Source organism: Sipha flava, unplaced genomic scaffold, assembly GCF_003268045.1.
Source record: "Sipha flava isolate LNK unplaced genomic scaffold, YSA_version1 236_pilon_pilon, whole genome shotgun sequence".
Lineage (NCBI taxonomy): Eukaryota > Metazoa > Arthropoda > Insecta > Hemiptera > Aphididae > Sipha > Sipha flava.
In genome coordinates, this window is record NW_020272878.1 from 619,571 (window position 1) to 644,253 (window position 24,683).

Consider the following 24,683-nt stretch of genomic DNA (forward strand, 5'->3'; position numbering starts at 1 on the left):
CTATCGTTCGGGATAACTATTATGTGTAAGCGAAACGTCAGATTTTTAACACTTTGTAACGCGATTCACGTACTGTTACGATGCAACGTACCATAATAGGTACATCTGACGGGATTCGTGCACCAAGGTTTCGGCAACAAATCGAGTGCGTAAAATATATTACCATATACTCGTAGTAACAAGATGTATTATTGTAGTACAATTGGAGATAATATTCATGCACCTCATCAAGTTATGGGTGACAATTTTTTTTTTTTTTTGTTTTACCATGAGACCCTCCTCCCCCCGAGAGGTTAAATATCGCAGTACAATATTTTTGCACTCGTAATGTCACAATTACAGTTAATCTCTCGAATTCACAAAATAATAATATTATATCATCAGTAGAATCCATCGGAATGTACGAATTTTTTCCCGTTTTCAAATTAAAAATAAAATCCGTTCATAGTTCAAAAGTTTGCACATTACGTCTCTTCAAATAATATATACTACGCATGTAGGGATTATTCTTAAACTATATATATATATATTCCATAAGATTATACAGGCGTACAACACTCGCCAAAGTGAATCAACAACGGTACCTACTAATATATTACTGTAACCTTTTGAACGCGATTTACTTTTATGAAATATATACATAAAAGTAATTCTACTTAGATTTTTTTCGATATTTTATTTTCAGATGTATTCGATCGAAAACGAAAAAAATCGTTAAATCCAAAGGAACGTACTGCGGTTTTTCACACTAGAATCTTTTAGAATTATATTCGATTAGAGTAAATTCGCGTCGAACAGTAAAAGTTTGATATTACGCATGACCCGAAACGTACAATACGGTCTCCGATTAGGAACGAAACCTAACTGGTAGCTGCGTGTACGATATTATGTACGGTATTAAATTGATACGATGCGAGCGGTACGACGCGTTTTCACAATAACATAGCGCGGCGCTACAAACAAAATAACAATAATAACAACGCATTATAGCGGTGTGCCGTAATCGCGTTTGAATATTTTACACAGTTTCTTATCTAACACATCTGCGTGCGCGTATATGACTGCCTAATATTATAACAACGTACAATATTGTACGGGTGTATAACCTAATGCAAAACTAACCCGTGCACCTGAAATTATCTGTCGGTAAAGTTATCACAAACCGAAGCGTGACCAAACCGTAAAATGGAACTCTCTCTCTAATTCAATTTGACCGCAATTGCGCAATTATTATTCGCGACTGTTGTAAACATAAACATAAACATCTATTACAGTTACACGTGCGTCCTACCCTTTCGACGGTTTTCCGTTTGAACTTTGGTCTTCGCGAGTTGCACGTCTTGCACTAGTGCAATTTTCGGTCTTCGTTCTTACAAAGAGTCCTTCTGAACACGTCACTATAACTAACCAGTTGACTAAGTCGAGTCCGTATGTAATCGAAAAATCACACTACCAACATTTAACGTCAATTTTAAATATTTCTTGAAAACAAATTTAGAGATTCATTTTTTTAAAACGTCTTACGTTTTCACAAGTGGATTAGCAGCCACATCCAAGTCACACAGGTTAGGTTAACAGGACTTTCGTAGATACCATTATTCGAGTAAGTGATGGGAAAACCTGTAAAAATGTTATATGAAACCGCATAAATCAGATCTACAGACACGTAAGACCAAGTTTCGGCTGGTATAAGTGATTGAAAAATCCGGTACTCAGTGTAAGCTCTCTCCGAAATCAACCAGGACTATATTTAATCCTAACGCCGTGAGTTTTCAATCGGTGTGGTGGGATCGATTTGAATGCATCGAGATTACTCCGGAGGCGACGCGTGAACATCAGGACGCGTGTCAAGATCACCGGATATGGCTTCAGCCGCCCATGAGTAGACGTGTTTTATATCTATATTACGTTTTATACTAACGACTGATAAATTTACTGAAAACACGTTCGAGTGATGGACTTGCGTGCGCAGTGTATAGTGCACGTAACTAATAAGTACAATGTGGTGAAAAAAAAATATTGTCGGCGAAAAAATAGACGACAATCGATCCGGTTAAACTATATATGCGAACTCGTATTATTATAGTAATGCGGCGTGACCCTTGTGGTATTCGATGAGATCGCCGAAACGTTACGGTAAACTCGGAACGTGTCCGCGTCTGTTGCATCGTTAATAAATGGTAGGTCCCGGACCGGTGTGCGACACGACATTGTATTTTTTTAGAGTTGGTAATTGCCCGTGAAAAAACAAATTACTAAAATTCCATCCCGATCCGGAATCGCAAAAATCGCGTCGTCGGGAGATCGTCGTGCCACAGACGCAGATCCAGCCTACCATTACGGGAGGGGTGGATTATAAATAAGTATACTCTATGCGTCGGCTTGGGCTGGCCGGCTGACGGTTGTCGTCGATCATACGGTTACAATAATATTGTTCTTATTGACTATTCATTAATTTAAGTTATAAAAATAAAAACGAAAATGTGTGATAATAACAATACATTAGAATGTTATTACGCAAGATAATGTAATTTAATAGTGCATCAAATTAAATTAACACATTTTTATACGGCCAAAGGGGGGAGGGTAGTCACCCCTTCCCCCCTGAATCCGTGCCTGTCGTGACAACAGTTCGGAACATTATACATAATATTGTCGAACGCATGCACATGCAAGTTAAATAATGAATCATTTGAAATACATGTGAACAGCATAAAAAATATACTGATTATCCAATAAAAATTAATAAAACGTCAAAAAAGTTTTAATGCGTTTTATTTTCATTTCTATAATAACTAAAGAAGAAAAGGAGACTTTATTTTAATTTCAGCGAAGCGACCAGGAATCAATAGCTAGTCATTTTATTGGACTACGGTCTTAAACATTAATGAAATATTATTGTCTCAATACATTTATATCGTCGATCGTATTCCTAACTTTCTTGCTTTCAAACATTTATTTATATATCTATTGATTGAAAAATTGACTTCTCAGATCACAGTTACATACGCGATATAAATAATTTTACGATTTCCTATGCCTAATGAAATATAGTACTGCGACACAACATCGTGATTGCAACAGTGTATCCACTGTTGGATACATTTTTGGATGGTTTTTTCAACGAAAAACTCTTTGAAACAGGTGCTGACAATCGAGAAGGACAAAAAAAAACAAAGCAATCAACACGATAAATAACTAAAATGTTGTGTTTGTGTTGAAAATTACACGTTTTACAATTGGTCGTATGGTAAGATCTACGCCATTTATCTGTAGAGTGTAATTATTAATTATTCACTAATTATTTGGCTTTTACATTGCACCAATTGTTATTCAACATTATTATTGTAAATTCTGTTGATTGTTTTCAAGAAGTCGGTGCGAAACCGATACGGCAAACGATTGGAAATAACGGTAACGCGTACCCGCCAGGTTAAAAACCGAAATGATGAACATCGATTGCGATGAACACTTAACGCAATCGAACTCGATTAGCATAACAGTAATAATAATTATTATTATTGCAATCGCGACGGATTTTCGCTGTGTTGCCGACATCGTTCAGCATCGCAGTGCACCGTCTACCGCGATGACCACTTGGCGTGTACACGCAGTGGCGTAGGAAGACTCGCTAGCGCCCCTAGCTAACTTAGAAAAAAACACTTTTTAACCAATTAAAATTTGATATTACGATATTTTTTTAAGTATACAATTAATATTTATAAGTATTAATTTTACCCTTTGAAAATTTCCTTTTCTCACTTTATGACTAGCAAATTCATCGAAAGTAATATTTTTTTATTTAAACTCCCTTACGAGCAATTTTCATAATTTCATCATTAAATTCACACGTAGTATATACAAAAAGAAAACATCTAAGTATTGCAAAAAGTATAATAGAAAAATTTGGATTTTATTGTAGGATAAAAATACGACTTTTACACAATTTTGCGTCCCCTTGTAATTCACGCCCCTGGCGTAGGTACAGTTCGCCCAGATCTCGAATCGCCGTCAACTCTATAATATCTATCGTAGAACACGTTAACACAGGTTGCAGTGGTCGTACGGTGTTCGTCAAACCGTAATGTCAATAACAACGCGGGTCGGCTCGAGGGAGTCACAGCTTGTGACATCATCTTGCAATCGATCGCGACGCAATAACAATGCCTACACGCGCGTACATCGTTAAAACAACGCTACAGCGTCATCGCTACTCGGTGCGAAGATGGTTTTCTTCCACGCTGATGTTGTCGATCGTCGAACGCATCGGTGTTGAAGTACACGGTTTCTGCGACTAGTTGCAAGATCGACCGTTTTACAAGTAAATGCCTTATCACGTTCCCCAACATCCGATCGACGTGTGCGCGTTAACAATAGGTCTTAGATCGTAGTGCTCTGGAAGTAGTGTATTTCGTGCGTCACGAATTTATTATATATTTTTATAAACGAATTAATTCGATTGAAAAACGTCGAAATTCATTGACAATTGACAATGAACCGTTATAAAGTATATATACACGTATGCATTTGAAGTATACATTATTTCTTCTCCTTCCTCCTCTTATAACGATTATTTTATTATTGTTTATAGTTATTTGTTTCGTTTTTGATTATTTGTAATGACAAATTGAAAAAAAAAATAAAAAAATACGCGCGCGCAAAACGATGTATCGAAACGGAACCAAACTGAAAATAACCATATTGTTCGCCGTGGCGAGCTCGCGCAAGCCGGGAAAATCGTACGACAATCGATTCGACGCCGAACGGAATATGCGTCGTGATGTGGTAATGACCGCGACGAAGACGTCTCGCGTGTACTAACAACTGTTTAATCCCATAATATTTATGATGCAGATTACGTATTTACCAGTTATTATTGACCAAATGATTTTGTGAACCGCGGGGCCTTCGGCGTCCCTGTTTGTGTGCGTAAATCGCGCCTCTGTCACAGAAATAAGACGAAACGATGACATATATATATATATAACCTAATTGTTGTCAAAGCGAACCGCGCGACAATGGACGCGACAACAGTCAGACGGCGGCGAGTCACGAAACGTTTCTACGGGTCCGCGCGTATTAGTGCTGCAGTGACGGCAGATGACGGTGACGTGCCGTTTCACTTGCTACGACAATGCCTCGCACGCTCGTCTGTGCAAGGGGCTTTTGACCCCCCGGGCCTTATACATAGTTGTCGCTGCGTATTGGTGTCTACCGATGCCGTTGAGGGAACGGAGAGAGGAGGAAACGACGATTCGTCCCGGCACCGCGGAGCGTACAATAAAAGCCCAGAAAAAAATAAAAAATAACAATATAATTATGCTTGGAAAAAAAACCGTTTTCTATTCCCCATCGGTCATGGGTCAATTAACCGCGTGACGGTTAAGTCACCGGCTCCGACCGGATAAGCGGAAAATAATACGCTCGAAGATAAATACATATATATATATATATATATATTTAAGTGCCTTCATGACGTTTACAAGTAGTCGACACCGCACGACGTGCCTTCGCTCGAGCTGTATATGCGCGCCAGTTCATTGTAACGATAATGATAATAAACAATATTATGCGAATCGGGGCGAAGACGTAAGCTAGTCTCGTGACACACGGCCGCTGCTACGACAGGATGTATGCGTCGAAAAACTGCAGTCGAGAAACGTGTCGAAAACGATTTGAGTTTTTCTCCAAATTCGACACGGCTCAGTTGACGCGCGGTCGATTCGTAAGACTGTACGCTGTACACCTGTGTACCCGCGCATACGACGACAAAGTAATCGTCGGCATAATACGACATCGGAATTGGCTTACAAATCATAGATCGTAATTAATAAGATAATATATGTATGTGCACTAAGAATTAAAAATAACCAGTCGGTTCGATGCAACGACAGCGATAACTGCGTGAATATAATTATGCACATCATGATATTGTTTTAGATGCGTACGCGTAATCAGCGGTAATAACCGTGGTCGAGTTCGTCAGCGTGCCGAGTCCGTCTGATGGTGTGCGGACGAACATGGACGACGTTGAAATGATATCTAATAACATTATTGTATACAGAATGACGCTGTGTTCGCGGGCTTGCCTACGCGTCACGGGGGACCGATACAGTACGACTAACCGCGTTCGTAGACGACTGTATAATTCAAACGATACATCATCCATCGCACTCGACTAAACTAGTGCGCGACCGCATCGATATATTATTATAATATTTTATGTACCGTTAAAGTCTCCGTCACCGCCGCCGACGAAGGACCGGTCACGATCGTCTGTATTGTAATGCACCGGTCGGTTCAAAGTTCGCCCGCCCGCGGTACGCCGTGCGCGATGATGTGCTCGGAGCTCTCTGCGCCTCCCGCGGCGAATGCGTTCACGTAATCGATCATCCGACGCGTTCAATCCTTTCCCCCTCCCCTTCGCCATACATACCATCCACGCGCACTTTGAGTTCGATACGCGAGCACGTGGTTGTTGTGTAATAGTGTAACGCACGGTGTACCGTGTCACGAAAAAAATCAAATCTGACACAAAACGATAATCGACAAAGATGTTATGGAAATAGTTTGTTTACAAAACGGATTGAAAATTTATAATTTTATAACATGTTTGAATGATAGCGGTCGATGGTTTTGGAAAAAAAAACGTTTTTCTCTAGAACCGGAGGACGAATATATTGATTATATGTTCATCGCACAAAAAAAGGACATTAAACATACAAATGTGTATTCTATAGTATGTTTATAAATTGAGTTGAAAAACTTTAATTAAATTCATCGTAATTGATATTCATAAAAAATTAACATAAATAATCGCCTTTCTTGGCGATGAACTTTTGGGGCAAGTGAGTGTCCATACTAATAAACATCTTTATTGGCTTTAAAGCGTGACTATAGTTATATATTGTATTTTATTAAAGTTTCTTAGCAGTTCGGAGATAAAATGAATCGATCGTCACGTGCTTTACAACATATATTTTTAGTGCTTTTACGAAGGTAAAATGTTCGTCCTGCCTTTCCTCAACGCAGTTATGATGGTAATATAATTAAAGTACATTATGATCAGTTAGAAAAAATATCTATATACGATAACATTACGCATTCTTGGACTTTCCAATGTTGTTTTTTATATCTGTATACAACGTTAACGTCACGAACAATATGACAATTGTTTTTCAAACCAAATTGTAAAGTAAAAGACGTTCGTCCGATCGGAATCAACACGATATTATAAAAACCTTTTTAAGTAAAAAGGAACTCAAAATCCATATCAGATAGGAAAATGTAACATATTAAATTTGAAATTAATAATAAAATTGTTAAATAATCACCGTGTTGTATAAGTTTATTAAAAATTCCAGCTATACGTATTTAAACTCAATTTTAATTTTAAGCTTGTTAACGTACAGATGGCTGTAATCACGATTTGGTTTTTACATGTATAGAAGCGACGAGCATCGGTGAAGGCAAACAATAAAGGTTATCCATCCGTATTGTTAGGGGATCCGAACGCGAAGAAAAAAAACTTACGAACGGCAATCATTAATGATACCGTGAAAACTGGATTTTCAATCCTTCGCGGCGGTGTGATTATTTACGCGAATGATAATCGTTGGAAATCCTAACGACGCGATGTTTACGCGTTGTTTTATATGCCCGAGAATATTATGTTTAGTACAGCTATGAAATACTTACCACAGAATCTTGGCCGAGTCCAAAGTTTAAGTCTGGCTGTTAATTTTATTCCTCTGCAACTGACGCTTTATTGCCGTACAATAACGATGCGTGAATTTTATAGAATACAAAAACAAACAAACGTCCAGACCGACCGACCTCAAGGTACTGCGGATAGCACAAGCCGTACTAATACAGAGTCGGGAAATACGTAATGAAAATGAAAAAAAAAATGAAAGAAAAACATCTACTGCAGTCGGTGACGTGCGAATGTTATGCCGAAGGTGGATATTGCAATGGTGGTAATCCTACGCGGATCCCACGGATAAAGTTGAGACGAGTTTGAAATAATTACGAATAGTCGGTAAAAGACCGTAAGCGCAGCCTGCAGTTTTGTACAATACCCTTCACGCGTGGCTGTCGTGCCAGTCGCGTGTTATCTGAACACATTCAAAAGTAACCGTCGTCGACGCACGTTCGGAAACCGATTCCGACCGAAGGTTAGCGTGTTCAGTACATCCGATAAAATATTATAAATACATAATATATATGTATATAAATAATAATTGTCGAAATTAATAATGTAATGAAGGCGATGGAACGGTCCAATTGTAATTACGAATTTTAAAATACAAAAACAGATGATCTGTTGAAAAATTAAAGCAAAAAGTCATACTAAAAACTGACCGTCATACAATTTACTGAACGAGAATTTTGAGCTTTACACGTAATTAGTATCCAGTAATTAGTACCCAGAATAATGTTTATAAAAATGAACAATAAAAACCGTTGCAAAATCTATCGAACGCACAGAACTACAATGAAGCCCATTCGTGTGGTGTTCACCCTCCGGAGAGCACATATGCATCTTTCGAATGCACCGCAAAGGTGATTAGTGTCGAGGGTGGATCTGGCATGCTTTATTTGCGGTCGAGACACTTTATAGGAAAAATTATAAAATATAGCTCATCATAGGCGTATGTGAGGAGGTTTTGGAAGGGGCTTGTACAGAAAAGTGTACATGATGTAATATTATAACGAAATCCTTAGGATCGAATTCATAAACCAAAAACGTTTAATAAAAGTAAAATACTGTCCCGCGATATGTCGGTAATAAAGATATTTACAGTCTTCGATTGGATCAGATCAAATATTATTCAATATAAGGTAATATTATAGTTTTCGATAAGCTATAACGAATTAATTTAATAGGAATTTAAGGTGATCGAAATGTATATCCAATTCATGTTTGAAAATGCTAACCGCACACCCATGTACATGTAAAAGCATACCCGCGAGGAAGGGATAGGAACGTCACCCCGATAGATTCACTTAGATTCTTGTACGTGAATAAATTTACCAAGACCAAAGAAAAATCGTTGCATAGTGTGTTGGTTAAAAGTCATAAAATTGCAGATCGAAAGATCAGATTCAGTTTTCCTATGATAATATTTTTATTTCGACTCAAATGCAAATAAAATAATGTAATTTTTATTGCCACGCACCTACGCGCATTATCAAGAAGGACATTTTTCTACGTTAAATAAAATAAATTTATTATTACCTCGAGAATTCGATACCGGTCATAAAAAATTCTTTATTAAATTGAATAGTGTTTCAGATTATAGGCGAGAGCGTTATTGGTTTTCGACGAGGCGTACCTATAACAAGTGCAATAAGTCTGCGAGTGCTGAAACGCATCCCCTCCCCCATTGGTAAACGCTGGGTATTGCACCGAACGCGCGCGCGTATATCATAAAAGTTTGGTCGTTGCCGGTGTATAATAATGTCATAACCTCGAAATCACCGCCTGGTCGATTCGACGACTCAATAATTGTATGTAAATGTATTCGGAACACGGGCACATGGTACGCGGAGCATACAACACTGGATGATCTCTGCTCGATGTCCGTATTTCGATTTTTCTTCCTAAAAGCACCGCGTTGTGTAATAATAATTAATGTTTTACTGTATTGATACGCAGTACTTTTTACGGCGGCAGCGGTACGTTTTCGTATCGCACTTTTTAACACTGCAGGACATCGGAGCAACATGATAAATACCCATCGGGTAACGGCATGCGATGGCGGGGCAATACAGTAATCTTCGATTAACGAGACGCGTATTCATTATTATCGTCATTATCGTTGGGTAAGCATGTATATTTATTGTGTACGATCAAAGCTCCTGCGGGGGGTACGCGTATACGGTCGTTCGTTATACGTAATCAACACCCAGCACGATACTTGTACCTTACTGTCTTAACAACACGCTCTCGGGGGCCCGGAAAAAACAATGCGGCCTAAATGATCATTGTTATATTGCTACACGGATTTTAACGGGATTTCGGGATCAGGTGATCGGCCCGGGTTATAGACCTGTACCTTTGTGTATATAATATACACGGGCGGTGGACAAAATAGTACCAACGCTATGCAATATGGTTACATTATCGTTGCATGTTGTGTGTACTGTACCTCCAAAACATCACTGAAGCAATTGTCGGATATTTTGGTAGAAGAATGGGACAAAATTCTGTTGGAAACTATTCAGGTCCTCTACGAATGTATTCCGCGAGAGATTGAAGGTGTTTTAAATGCAAACGATGGCCCAACACCTTATTAATAAATAAATAAATATGTAAATATAAATAAATAAATTGGGTATATGTCAGGTATTCATATTATTTTGTCCACCTCCTTTATATATTAGGGTGGTATTAAAATTATTTTTTTTATGTTTTTATGACCTCATGCTCTCAATTTTTTCTAAATTGTGTATAAATGCTATAATGGTAATTTTTTTTGTAAGTTACTTATCTTAAGTAATAAGTTACTAACAGTACTAAACTTTTTAACTCGTTAATGCTCAGCCTTGGATCAATTATTAAATCGAATTCAATTGATTAAAGATCGTGGTACCACCAAGCTCAACACGAGACCCGTACAAGGTAAGTGCAACTCGTCGGAGGGTGTATCAAACGCGTGCGCTTACGATAAAAAACAATGCGATCTGAAAGATAATTATTATTTATTATTGTACTGCAAAATAGTTATTAACGACGTTGTCGTCGTCGTCATCGTCGCCGAGTCATTCTTTGATTTAACATACTCTTCAACTCTTCAAGAGTTCATTAGTCATTCCTCATCCGTTCGTACGTGAGAGCTTGCGTGCGCACGGGTGTGTGTATGTGTGTGTGAGGCGTGTTGTGTGATGTTTGTCATGCAAATGTTGTGTTTACACGGCCGACTGATCTATGTACAGGGCCCGTCCTGCGGGCGCGATGACCTCATCCCGAACATTTCGTCGACTGGTACGGCGTCGGTGCAAACATCCGCGCGATGACGAGACACGTTTGGGTTGTGTATATAATGACTATAATGACAACCATTATTATTAGTTATTGCCTATTATTGCTGTTGTATAAAGCCATAAAAATGTACTGCCAACCATTAGACGCATGTACGCGTGTTGTCCCGGTAATCGGATTTCAGGCTAAACCCTCGTGGAAAACAGTAGAAGTTACGATATGCACTCGTCATTCCATCATTCGGTCGCCGCCGGCAATACTGTTTTTTTACGTTTTCAAACGAACCCAATAGCTCATTGCTAACCGTACGACAGTTTACCACCATTCACGACTCAACTTATCCGATATTATAATATTATTAACAGAGTTCATCTCAGCCCACACCACCAGCACCGGTATAATTTATTAAGAACTCAGAAGTTACTGCACTTCGAAGAGCTTTAGAAGTCGATTGCATTATTGCTGTAAACAAATATCCGAAATTTCAATGATAACCCGATTATGAAACTTAATATATTTATCGCACGTCTTGTCGGCATCGTTACGAATTTACACGAAATGGTGTCATAATACAATTACATTATGTACAGCAACGGCGTGACGAACGCAATGTATATTATATGGGTCTTAATGAGTATTCAAATAAACGTATTCGATTTTCATAATATTTAGAATATATTTTATTTTTTGCGTTTAATTTTAAAACTATTAATAAAATAAAATAAAGCGACAATTAATTAATATGATATTATTAATCGTTACATCTTTCAACTCGGCAGGATTTAAAACTAAGAAATTATTATTCAAGGGTGATTTACTACGAATATATTATAGATTACTATACACGGGACGTTGAATATCTCGTTTTGCTCACACGGGTGCATAATGAAAACCGTTCAATTTAAATGTCGATCTTATATGTTGATAGATCTGTTGGGTACTACGTTTTTATGTACAGATAAACGTTGTTTCGCGAATATTCCGTGGTTTCAGAACACAAACGAATTTTCTGCAACACTGGAAGCGCGTAGAGGGAGCGCAATATACTTATAGAGTTATGAGTTGCACACCGTTGCTTTCGTAGCGAACAGTGACGTAATTCCGACGTAATACATTTACTATCATAGCGAACATAGTGAAACAAATAAAACAAACACGCATAATTATTTCATGGAAAACCCAGTTATACCAGTACCAATATCGAGGTCGATTTGGTTATTATTATACAAAATATATCGATCGACGACGCCTCGAGAAACCGCTTCGTCAGACGGGCATATCCGAGTTGAGTCCCAGATAATTTATAATAAAGATAAACAACTAATTGAATTTAATTATAAAAACAATAACATACGAGTTCCATCCTACTATAAAAACGATAACAAAACAGTTCAGTCTGACCACTCGAACAATAAAACTGATGTACTTGACACAATAATTATTGATAAAAATTAATATATTCGAGTTGGCAAAATCTCTATCGTTTAAATTTTTATCAATTGTGTGAATTTTTACATTTTGAAGTTTCTAAATTATTTTTTTCTTTATTTACAATAAACTAATGTTTTAATTTTCAATTAACTATTATGTACCTTTTATAAGAAACTTAAATAAATAAATCATACCTAGATAAGTTTTTTTTTTTTATATAGACCCAACTAAAGTAATACTTATAAAATCGTGGGATCCTGTTAGTGTATTGCCTAAAATACACTGGGCCCTAACTAGACCGAATAAGAGTCTTGGGAATTCAACTAGTAAACTAGATATAAGATTTAAAAATCTTGGATGACCGACAACAATATCACGCCTTCTAATAATGTATAATTTATTATTAATATTATTATTATTATTATGACGTTTTATGAGTCACCCGTTAGACTGGAACATTAAAATATGTAATTGTAATACAAAATGTTTAACTCCATTATAGTATAATCACAATTGCGGCGCAGACCTGAGAGCTACTACTAACTACTGTTTCAAGCGGAGACGTGAACGCGCGACGCATTCATACCCAAATAACCTGCCCCAAGCACACGGTTAATTAAAATACGAATCTATACTACACCGCGAGATGATGACGACACCCTCGTGGAGTGAGGGTGATTTCCGCGAACCAGTTGGTAGAAAACACACAGAACTTTATTGTTCGTATGGCTTCAAGGCTCAAGTTTATCGAAACATTTTCGATGTCGCAAAGAAATGAGCAAAACGTATAATTTATATTGTCCTCAGCACTGCTATGTATATTCATGTAAAATATTCGTGTTTTCGTTTGATTTAGTTTTTTTGTATTTAATGTAGAATAATTAAAATTTCATAACGCCCTTGATGAAAAAATAACCTAAAGCCATAATAAAAAAAAAAAAAAAAAAATACAGAGAGGCGATAACCAATACAACAATTTATTATAATTTATATATATATATGCACACTTATTTTTGTTACTTTTATGTATTTTAAAAGTAGTTATAATTTACAGTAGTTATGACTATGTTTTCGAAAACTTTTATTCATATAAAAAAAAAAACCATTCGAAACAAAATTAGTATAATATTCAATGTTAAATGTTGTAGTACTGGAAATACAATTGTACTGATATGCCCGAGGGTTAAAATATTTAAATCAGTAACCGATGCTTAATCGATACATAAATAGCTTATACAAATGTTCGTGTTGAGTAATACTACTATGACGTAACGCAACAGTAATCAGTAATAATGCAGTTTTGCCCGAGCGATTGAGGATACGTAGTAGCGGATGAGACACGTTCCAATAGTGCGGTCACTTATGCGTTTACAGGGCGACAATTAACGAACTGTAGATATTATAATTAGAATAATAATTAGACGCCATATTAAAAAAATGACCTCATGTGATCTGTGAAATGTTCGTGTATGTGCTAAACTACATTATACCTCGGTCATGGGCTGATTAATAATTAAAAAAAACACACACGCACACACACACGCACATGCACACACAACGATTTTTCGTGCGTTGAAGGAAAGGTGAAAGTTTGTTAGCGCCACGGCGAGCAAAACCCGAGTGGTGCTTCTCTTTTACATAACAATATCACTATTAATAGTAATAATGGCACATTATTTGGTCTATGATAAAAAAAATCGCTCGTTACTTAGTATACACAATCGATTGTTAAGACGTCTTATAGCATTTTAGGCTCAGCGATGAATTATAATTAGAGCGCGGATTTCTTTACAATCACAAACTTTTTTCCTTTCAATATTTTTGGATTTTTGTCAATTATCTCCACGAATCATCATAATTTGAAGCTAATGGTGGAATTTTTTTTTGCATATTTCTGCATATTTAGAGATTGTTGCATATTTTTGCATATTTTGACAAAATTCAAAATGTATTGCATGTTGAAGTAAAAATTAAAAAAAAAATGTATAAAATAATATTTTGACAAGTAGAAAAATTAAAACTAAGTTTCATAGTCACTAAATAGTAATTTATACATATATTTAGTTATAAAATAAATAATCTATTACGTCGTAAATTTAATCGCTCTTGCTGTGTCAGTTGGTTATCGATATACCACTCAAATATGCCCTAATAACTACGGTTGACGTCGAACATTCGTTTTCATTCTTTAAAAATATGTTAACCGATAAACGATACAGCTTCACAGAAGATAAACTTGAAATGCATATGATTATTCATTTATTATAATTTATAATATTATTATACAAAAAATGATAAAGAAACACAAATATCAACTAGTGTGTATAGCCGGAAGGGGAGGGGGTTGTGTTCGTATCTCAAATAGGATTTGTAATACGCGCATAAAGGACTTTTCGGTTATATAGGTTATTTTTTACTGTATTTTACTATCACATTATTCATTTGACGATTGATAATCCGAATACAACAAGCAGTTTATCTGACGACCTCTGTGGTTTGATTCAAATTTTTTTTTTTTATATTGAAACCTACTTTTGCTCGGAAGTGATTTGCGATGAAGTGTAACAGCGGTGTAACGGCGATACAAAATCGATACAAGATTCGGCGGTGTCACTTGTGATCTCCACTATGTAAGTATCGAGATATCGAAATATCGTTCTTAGGTGATTTGCAAATCGCGAACAATACACTCGGTATTGCGTGACACTCGTTGTCTTATCATCAATTGTAACTCCGCTAATTAATACGGTACATTTGTAGTCAGTCAGTTATATAATATAACGCACATGGTAGATAATGTGTACCGTACAATATCGCATTGTAATCAACATCGTAACACCCGAAGCGACGGTCGATGTCTCAACGCACCAGGAAGTCGACCCATCGCCAGGTACAATGATACTGTGTCGTACGAGCCTTCAGTAACTATTATAACTACATAATATTGTATAACACCGTCCGTGCGATTATAAATATTGTAATACCGACCTTGTTTTAAATGTACGCCGCACCTCATGTTCGTGTCTATTTGTACACGTGTGCATGCGTATCTCGGAGGGCTCGACGAGGTGCTCAGGACCCGTAGGCGTAAGATTCGCCTCGGGACACGTCGACAGTGTACTCGACGCGTTTTCTTCTCCGGAGGAGATCTTTGTACGCGCGGTAATTATGAGGCGCGTATCATCACCGTACTACGTGTCCGTTAATAAACCATTAATATGTATTTGGACCGGCAGCAAGACTTGCACGTACTACATTCGTACGGTTTAATTTTATTATTTTTTTCCATCACCGGTATGTAAACGCTGTTTTCTTCGTTTTAACAACCGCTCATTACCAGTCGCCCACTCGGATTATTACTCGTTCTGCATCGTTGTTTAATGTAGGCACAGGCTACACGTACGATGCACGAATACTAGTTTTACTACTTGCACTATGTTACATTTTTCACAATGAATTGGTATACGCCGAATGTGCGCTGAACGTTGGCGACCTCTTACGCACACAGATGGATAATATTGAAAACGATTAGGACCACGAATTACCTTTACCCAATTTTAGAAATGTGCGAATGCATAGGAATCACGGTTCTAAATCACACACGTATAAATAAATAATATGAATAATAAAAGCATACGCACACGCCTGCGAGCGTTCCATAATAAATAAACTATACTTTTCCGATTATTGTAATATTATGGTGTAAAGCGTTCACGATTTGCAGTACTTATAAGCGTATACACGTGAGACAATAAATAGACTTTTGCGTGGAGGAGAAAAACAATATAATAATAAAATGATAAAAACGTATTCAAAGAAAACAGACGTCGTACAATCTAAAAATGGGCATGATGAACGTATATGTTATGTATCTATATGTATGACGTTTATTCAATATTTTAATTTTTTTTTTCTGAAATAATTCGATTCATGAATTATATTAAAGGTATTCTACGGCCATAGTAGTACCGTTATTGATTTTTTATTTTAAATCGATTACTGTTTTATTCATGGAAACAATATTATCCATATGGCGTATGCCCACCGTGCGCGTCTGCGGCTCGCAAAAGTAATATGATTCGCGTGGTCGTCCGCGGAAATTTATGGGTAGATATTAATATTAATACATATGAGTTATATTAAAGATATGCTATTGTGTTAGGAACGCCGTGAACGGATCGCGAGACGACGACGAACGAATGAAATATTATGTTATTCGATTGGCTTATACTATGTGTGGTAGAGATAGTTGTTATTGTTATTATCATAATTTTATTATTAATATTAAAAATCGAAACGTTCGGTTTCCACGGCAGCGGTGGTTGCGATGATGCGCATTCCTCTCTTTTCGTACGTAATATATTTTTTCTTTTAAATATTATTATTGAAAAAAAAAAAAACCTCACCGGGAATTTAAATAGCCGCGTAAAAATATTTCGCCGTGCCCCTATCGTCATTGTTATAATATACAGGCCGTGCTCGCTAATATATTTTTATGTACATGAATATACGTGACATTAACGCTGGTACATGAACGCGACCGATGGACCGTGAGAAAGTCGGTTTATGCCAATGTGACAATAATATGTATATAATAAAATATAATAATACGTATATATATATATATATATATATATATAAATAAGTTTTTTTTCTGTCATCCTGCATCAGAAATTCCGGACATTCTTTACTGTGTGACCTCTGTTGCTTGTCCACTTCAATACATTGTATGCGCCGAGAGAAAACTTTGAAATAATTTTGTGGAAAATAAAACGGCGTGCACGGATATATCGACTTTTAGATTTGTTTACAAACAATAAAGAATAATAATAATAAAAAAAAAAAACAGTAATAATTCAAACAGCGAGATAGTATTTTAAGTCGTCAATCGCATGTGGGAGGAGCCAAGATATTATCGACGAGTCTGACCACTTTCGGTTTTTGGCAATTCATCAATAGACGTAATCGCGCGTATAATATAATATATACATAATTACTAACGATATGAATAATGAAACTATAATATATATATATTATAAAGGCGCTATAAAGATTTAATTAATTGGCACGTTGTGGTAATTCTGCGTTATAAATCATATAATTGTACACTATAGATAGGTAACAACTCTCACGTGTGAAATCGTGTAAGCTCCACAAAAATCGAACGGGTTTCGATGGAAACGTATTTTTTCGACGGGTTAGAGTCGCAAAATCCGAAAACGATTTTTAGCATGTGCAATATTTTTCGAATGAAAAAATTACACAACGCGTCAGCTGATTTTATTATAATATCGGAACCGAATCGATCAGCAAAACGCGCGTTGTCCGCAGCTTTTGGCGTTATTGACAAACGTGAGGTTTGTACTGTTCGCACAGTCGAACGCTAACTCATACTGCACCGAATCACAATGACGAATATTAATCCCATGAATATATTACCATCTGCGTGTACTTAATTTTATAAAGTTTAATGTTCCATGCACGCGCATTTATACAAACTCGTTAATTATTTTATTGTTCGTCTTCACAGTTCCGGAAAGTTATAATAATCGTATGCAGTTGGTTACTCAATGTTTTTAGTGCGCGATTCAATGTTACAAAAACGATTAACAGTAATTATGTTATTGTAATGGCTACGTTTACGCGTTTCACCTCCTACAAATCATTCACGCTAAAACGAGTATTTCCAAAGATTCGTTTCTAATTCCTCCCAATCCGCCGTTTCGAACGAAAATGTGTGCTAATGATTTCAAATTTTTTTTTTCAATCAGTCAATCAGAATAGATGAGTTGACCGGAAAATAATTTAACCGTACGCACGCACCTACGTGTGAATAATATTGCATAAAACAGTCTATGTGCCTACGCGCTTTTCGCGTAAAAAACTGTTTTTTTTTCTTCTAATGGCACTTGAATATTATAATTCGATGATTTAATAATATACAAAATTAAATCTGATTTCAATCGCAAAAAGGTATCATACTAAAATGCGCGCATGTTATAACAAGGTTTTGATAAACAAAAAATAAAAATAAATAAATAAAAAAAGAGACCAGATATATTATGTATTGATATCGAAGCCCGCGGTATATCGTCTTTTTGATTATTATGGAATACTTGGAAATACGAGATTATCATAGAAAAAAGAATAGTTATTACATGTTTTAATTATTGTAAATTAATGAATTTAATTTAATTAATGATGTAATTTTTGTTCATTTCAAACATTGTTAAAATACGAGTAGTTAAACATTTACATACACGTACGAGTTTAAATTGCTTCAAGTCAATTTTTTTCTACGTAGGAACATCAAAACAAACTTTTACTGTTAGAATTGCATAATATATATATATATATATATATATATATATATATTCTCTTTTATCCTTATCTGGATGCAATTTAGTATTGCAATCGTTATTTTAACATGTTTTCGACGAGGCGATCGTATAATATTATTACATCGGACCATCTGTTCGCGACCCATTCGAGGCCGTTCTAGGGCGTGTGGCTTGATCGAACGACGAGGGCAACCACCATGGTACGCACGGTCGTCTTTCCCACACACGGTAGTTTCTTACTCTCAGACATAGATTAGGTAGGTGGTAGTCAAGTATCGGGTAGATAAGTGTTTGTATTATTATTATTTTCTTTTTTTTTAATGATAAATCGTTACGCAATGTTTATAAACGTTTACGCGTGTGATAAACGTCGTTCTAACGACGTCACCAAAAGTGGTGGCTCTGTTCGTATATTATTGTAATACATTCTAGCAATGATAATACATGTCAAATAAGAACAAATAACTCAGCGGAACCCATCCAAGACTTTTAGACGGCTCGGAACACCGTTTCCGGTTAACATTTTTTACTCGATCACAAATCGTGCATCGCGAACCTAACAGACGAAATGTTTGCCACTGGTCCCGGACGTTATGATCAGAGACGTAGTTAGGAATTTTGCGCTCGGGTAAGAAAAATAAACGCCTCCTTCCCCACATCAAATCCAAAAATTTTATCCACGCATGAAGTGGAGATAATCCATACTTAAAATTATTTTCATTACAGAGTTAAAATCATGGATATTTTAAACGGTTTTTTTATTTTTGTATGTAATGTTAAGTTTAATATTATATAATTTTATATGAATTATAAATTTTTTAAATTTGATTAGTTTTGGCCAGATATAATCACAGATTCTCCCACTGTGCGTTGGTTAAACTCAAATCGCATCATATTAGTATCATTACTTTTTTTTACCGTGTAAATGACCTAGGCACCGTATTATATCAAAATGCTCTTCAAAATTTATCACCCGCGGCCCAAAACCTCCCTGTCCCCTCCTAAATACGTTTCTGGTTATGATGCAATTCCATTTCGGGCATAGTTTTCACCGTAATATTTTATTGGTGACGCGAAAACCAACAGCAAAGCGCCGTAGAAGTAGTAGAGTCAACATTTGGCGGCAGTTTCTTAACATGTAATGGCAGTATTATCACGTATCAATATGCGCCTGCGAAGCGTTAAAATTAACGTGCCAGTGCAACAGCAACAGAGAATAACCGACGGACACAAAAACCAACAGTGGGTAATTAGAGTGCGGTTGTTAGCCGCGATACGCAACGGATGAGCAATGTGTGGCCGAGTGGTTGTAATACGACGGGTGTATAAATTAATGGTTTGAAGAAGAGAAAGGAACGATACGAAACGGAGCAATTATGCGATTTTTGACGGGCGCGGAAGGGAAACCTGAAGCCGACGTTTACTGATAATAATAATAATAATAAAAACGGACGACTGTGCAGAGCCGGATATGAGTTTTGTGCGATGTAAACGGTTAGCTAAGAGGCCACCTGCAATCCGCGAGATCGATCGGACCAAATGAAATAGTCAAGTGATACGTTCAAAATAATAACACGAAAACGAAATAATTAATGATATTTAGACGTCTCGGGGACGAATAATCGATACGGATTTATTTTAGACGTGGACATAGTCGCAAGAACTCTGCCGACTAGTTAAGTGTCGGATGTTTATAAAAATACGGTCTTCTGACGACTGGAGAAAAAAATAAAATAAAAAAAATATTCAGTGCATAACGCGTTGTTGTTATTGTAGTATCGCCACGTGAAAACGCGGTTAGTAGGTATACAAATAAAATATATACGTGTAATAGCGCAGGCGCGTACGGGTAAGGCGCAACACTACGATTTATCATTGAAAACGAAATGTAGGTGCGTATAAATCAGTTAAATTTTGATAACCGTTCAAGGACGAACAGGTAAATAAATAACTGACATCCATTCATACGCCGAAAGTATGAAAAAAATATATAGGTACCCGTCTCCGTAGGTACACCATCCGTATATTTGTTGAGCGCACGCGCTAGCGTGTGTGTACGCGTATTATAGTATTATCTTCATCCTTTTGTTTCACTTTCACTTTTTTTTCCCCGCGAACAACCGTTCTGTTGCTAATTGCCGCTGCGACCTACTTATGCAACAACCGCGCAGCAGTTCTTCCTCAATAACGCGCCGCGTACGGTGCACTCACGCACGCGGTAAAATATACATACACGCGATTGCATTGGAATTAGAATTTATAGGATGTTGTACAGTGATAATTTACTACAGTATTGTATCTTTAGACGGTATCGATCAAGTTATGTTTTTTATCCGCTGTACCGTCGGTATTCTTTGGGCCAGACAAACGGTATAGCTTTTGTTTTTCGTTCCTCTTAAACTGAAATATTTTCATTCGAACATTATCGACTGACGCGTCAACGAGAGATACAGCGAGTATCGTCACCCTGTACACCGTGTTTGCATGTATAAACGTAGGTGTACACGCACGTCGTCGTGCAACCCAAATGCACGGTATGATTCACACGTTACTGAACGACCATGGTGCGCTACCGCGACGATTTCGAAACCACGTGACGCGTAAACGGCTCTAAGAATACGCTATAACAGGGGTGGCCAACACGGATAGATTCACCATGAGCCACACAGACAAACATCACAATTCCAAGAGCCAAATACAAGATAAATACAGATACTTACATTTTAAATAATTCGACAATAATTCATAAGTTTAAACCTATAAAATTAAAATCAAAAATAATAATAATATGATAGGTAAATTTTAATTTTATAAAATAAAGCTCGAGCCGCAAATCGACCATCCCTGCGCTATGTGCTCGTGTACAGTGTGTTCGAAAAGTTCGCGTAACGTATTCCCGAAACGTCTGCGAACAACACAACCGTGGTCATGAGGAGGAGCATCGTGCACGTTTATTGGGTATTACGCACGTGTGTACAAATATGTCCAGTCGCTTGATGTGCTGGGGACGTCAAATGTTTATGTGCAGATCAACCATCTTTCGATAATACGTTGACAATACGTTTTTGAGACCACCATTCGTTCGAAGGTCTTTAGTGGTTTACATTTAGTTTGCACGTGTTATTCGAATGTTACGTCTAATGTCCTAAGTACAGTAAAACAGGACTGAATAAAATAAACGTATACAATGCTATGATTTCCGACGATTTACATTTTTTCGGTCCTTTGGAGAATGTCTGATCCATTCGTTCTGAACGCCCAAGGTTAGATTCACCACTATTGGTATACAATATATAATTTGTATTCCATGTATGCACGCGCGCAGTTGTGCGGACGAGCATTTGTTATAAATGTCATATAGTGTTGTTATCACGGTATGCGCTATAAACGAGTTAGTCAAACAAGTTGGTGTCTAACGTAAATAATACACTGTTACATTATTCACGTTCAAAGCTGCGGGCGAGTTGAAAATTAAAACCCAGTTGTAGAACGTGAAATTAATTTTAATTATGGGTTACTCGGCGCTCTACTTTTCCATGTTAAATCCTTACGCTATACGTAATCGACATCATTGTGTACTACCACGTCAACACATTCAAGTCGGATCAATAGATTCACGTTCGGTTGAATGCTGGCCCCCGATGATGCAAATCGTTATTCATTCCTTCAGCTTCGTTAAGAAATTAGTACTAATATTGTTCACGGAACAAACATTGACAAACGTTGACAGTGTAGTAAAATTATGGAAAAATTCATAAGTATAACGTACTACATTTTAAAACTTATATTGTAATTATGTTGTAATTACATAAATGTAATTATTTTTTTGATATTGCATGTAATTTTACGTATGACAATACGTGTTGAAAATTATGGAATTTTTTTTTTAATTGTTTAAATGTCAAGTTTAAAGCGACGTTCGCTCAACCCGTCTTGAACAGTAACGTATTTATATGCAGGTACTATAGATATATACTATTTCTACAGCGGGAAATTTGAAGAATGTATTTTGTATTATATAATTATTAATAAAAATTGTTTAAATCTTAAGAAATTATGTTTAAGTATTTAAAAAAAAAATGGTTTTTTATACTTACCTAATTATCATATATTCTACAGTAGTATATAGTTAAATGATAATTTAGTTAGTGCGGTATATTATTTTAGTTATTTAGAGCGACAATTTTCCATAAGTCTACACACGGGAAGCATGTAAATACCATGTCTTGGTCTGGAATGATCATTTTTTTTTTTGAAAACGGCACACAAATAAATGTGACTAAAAAGAAAGACTGACTGACCTTTGACTTCTTATTATACGCGTCATACCAATAAAGTTTTAGCGTACAGACGCGTAATACTTCATGTGGTCGAACCGTACAGTAAACTATACATGTATATTTTTCATAATAGTCCGATTACGCATGTGTTCGATGTGTACACGGCCTACACACGTCATTTGAAATTCGTACAGATTTCCTCGAGGATATTTACGCTATATACAAAACCGCTCACTGCATACATCGGCTACAATATTTATACATGTATATGTATGTATGTATATGTGGGTATTAACCATGGAGAACGGTGTACTAATCAATCCAACGCCAAAAAGAAAAATTACAAAAAAAAAAAACGTTTGAATTGTAAACGCGCCACGCGCATGTTACTGCACTTATACTAGATAATATATTTCCTGTGTAATGTGTAAACATATTATGTACGTGTTTCCCTGCGCGACCGGGTTAGCATTATCTGACGAAATATACACATTCTAAATATAATTTTTTATAGCTTTTCATGCATACATATCCATAGTGGTTCTGCATTTTGTATCATTGGTCGGTTTACAGAAAAAAAATATTCAACAGTCACTGGATGTAGAAATAATATACCCGCAGCGAGTTCACGCAGTTTCTACACGAATAGTGTGTATCATTACGGTATGTATACATATATCATAATTATATAATACCTATGCGCATTATATTATAAGCGTTTATTATTCGTATTATATCTGTGTTTATTTGACGTGACACGCTGTATAGAATTATTACAATGTTCTCTTGTTAGGTCTCTCGTACTAAAGAAAATCGTGTAGTTGTCTACGGATCCTCTTATCATAAGTTATTTTCGACAACTTGAGTGAGTTCTGCGGCGACGTCTTAGATCTATTAATATACATATATGCAGTAAATATGTGTCTCGAAATGCCGAGTGAACCTAATTCCTGCAGTCGCTACACCATTTCATTTAAAATATAAAAACGTCCTCTTTAATACGTCGAGTAATCGATTTGCCACCATCATGTTTTTTGATCCTGGAGTTCTGAAGGGTACCTATAGGTTTAGCTAGATTTTTATCGTGATAGGCTTTATAAAGTATACTTGTTCCTCTAACATATTTTATAATATCCATCGCGTCACTACTATTAATTGAACCAATGAACCGTAAAGTTAAATTATATTTAACGCCAACGCTGATCGGTCTTTCACCGTTTAAATAATTCGGTTATTAATCTTGAATAATTCAATTTGTTTTCGATCGTTAGTTTAATCGAGAAAAATAACTACCACTACTAAACCGAGTTAAATGAATATTAACTTGCTCGGCCTTGGATGGAGTAATGCACAACGACAGATTGCAATGGCATTCAAAATAATCTTTTACATCGATGTATTTAAATATATATAAATGACCGGACGTAATTATGCGATCCGAAAATAAACACTCCTAACAATACATGTACATTTGTGTATTACTACTATGAAATCTTTCCGATCGCAGTTTATTTTCCAGACTATATCGTAAACATCTACCACGGCTGCCGACCAGTTTTGTCTCTTTCATTTTGATAAGAATCGTATTCATAATATTGCATGAATTAAAATAGAAACGCATTGGGTGTATATCTATATATACAT

At 36.3% G+C, this 24,683-nt stretch overlaps 1 protein-coding gene across 3 annotated transcripts in view; it reads right to left on the reverse strand.

Annotated features, from left to right (window-relative positions):
• Window positions 1-24,683, reverse strand: part of LOC112683799 — a 66,618-nt gene that overhangs the window by 11,652 nt on the left and 30,283 nt on the right. The window contains exon 1 of one of the 3 annotated variants that reach the window (XM_025554958.1): window positions 7,699-7,800. The exons of the other annotated variants lie outside the window; for them this stretch is intronic. The gene's annotated coding sequence lies outside the window, so the exon portion shown is untranslated. Of the gene's footprint in view, window positions 1-7,698; window positions 7,801-24,683 lie in introns of those variants that run through there. 3 annotated transcript variants of the gene reach the window in all.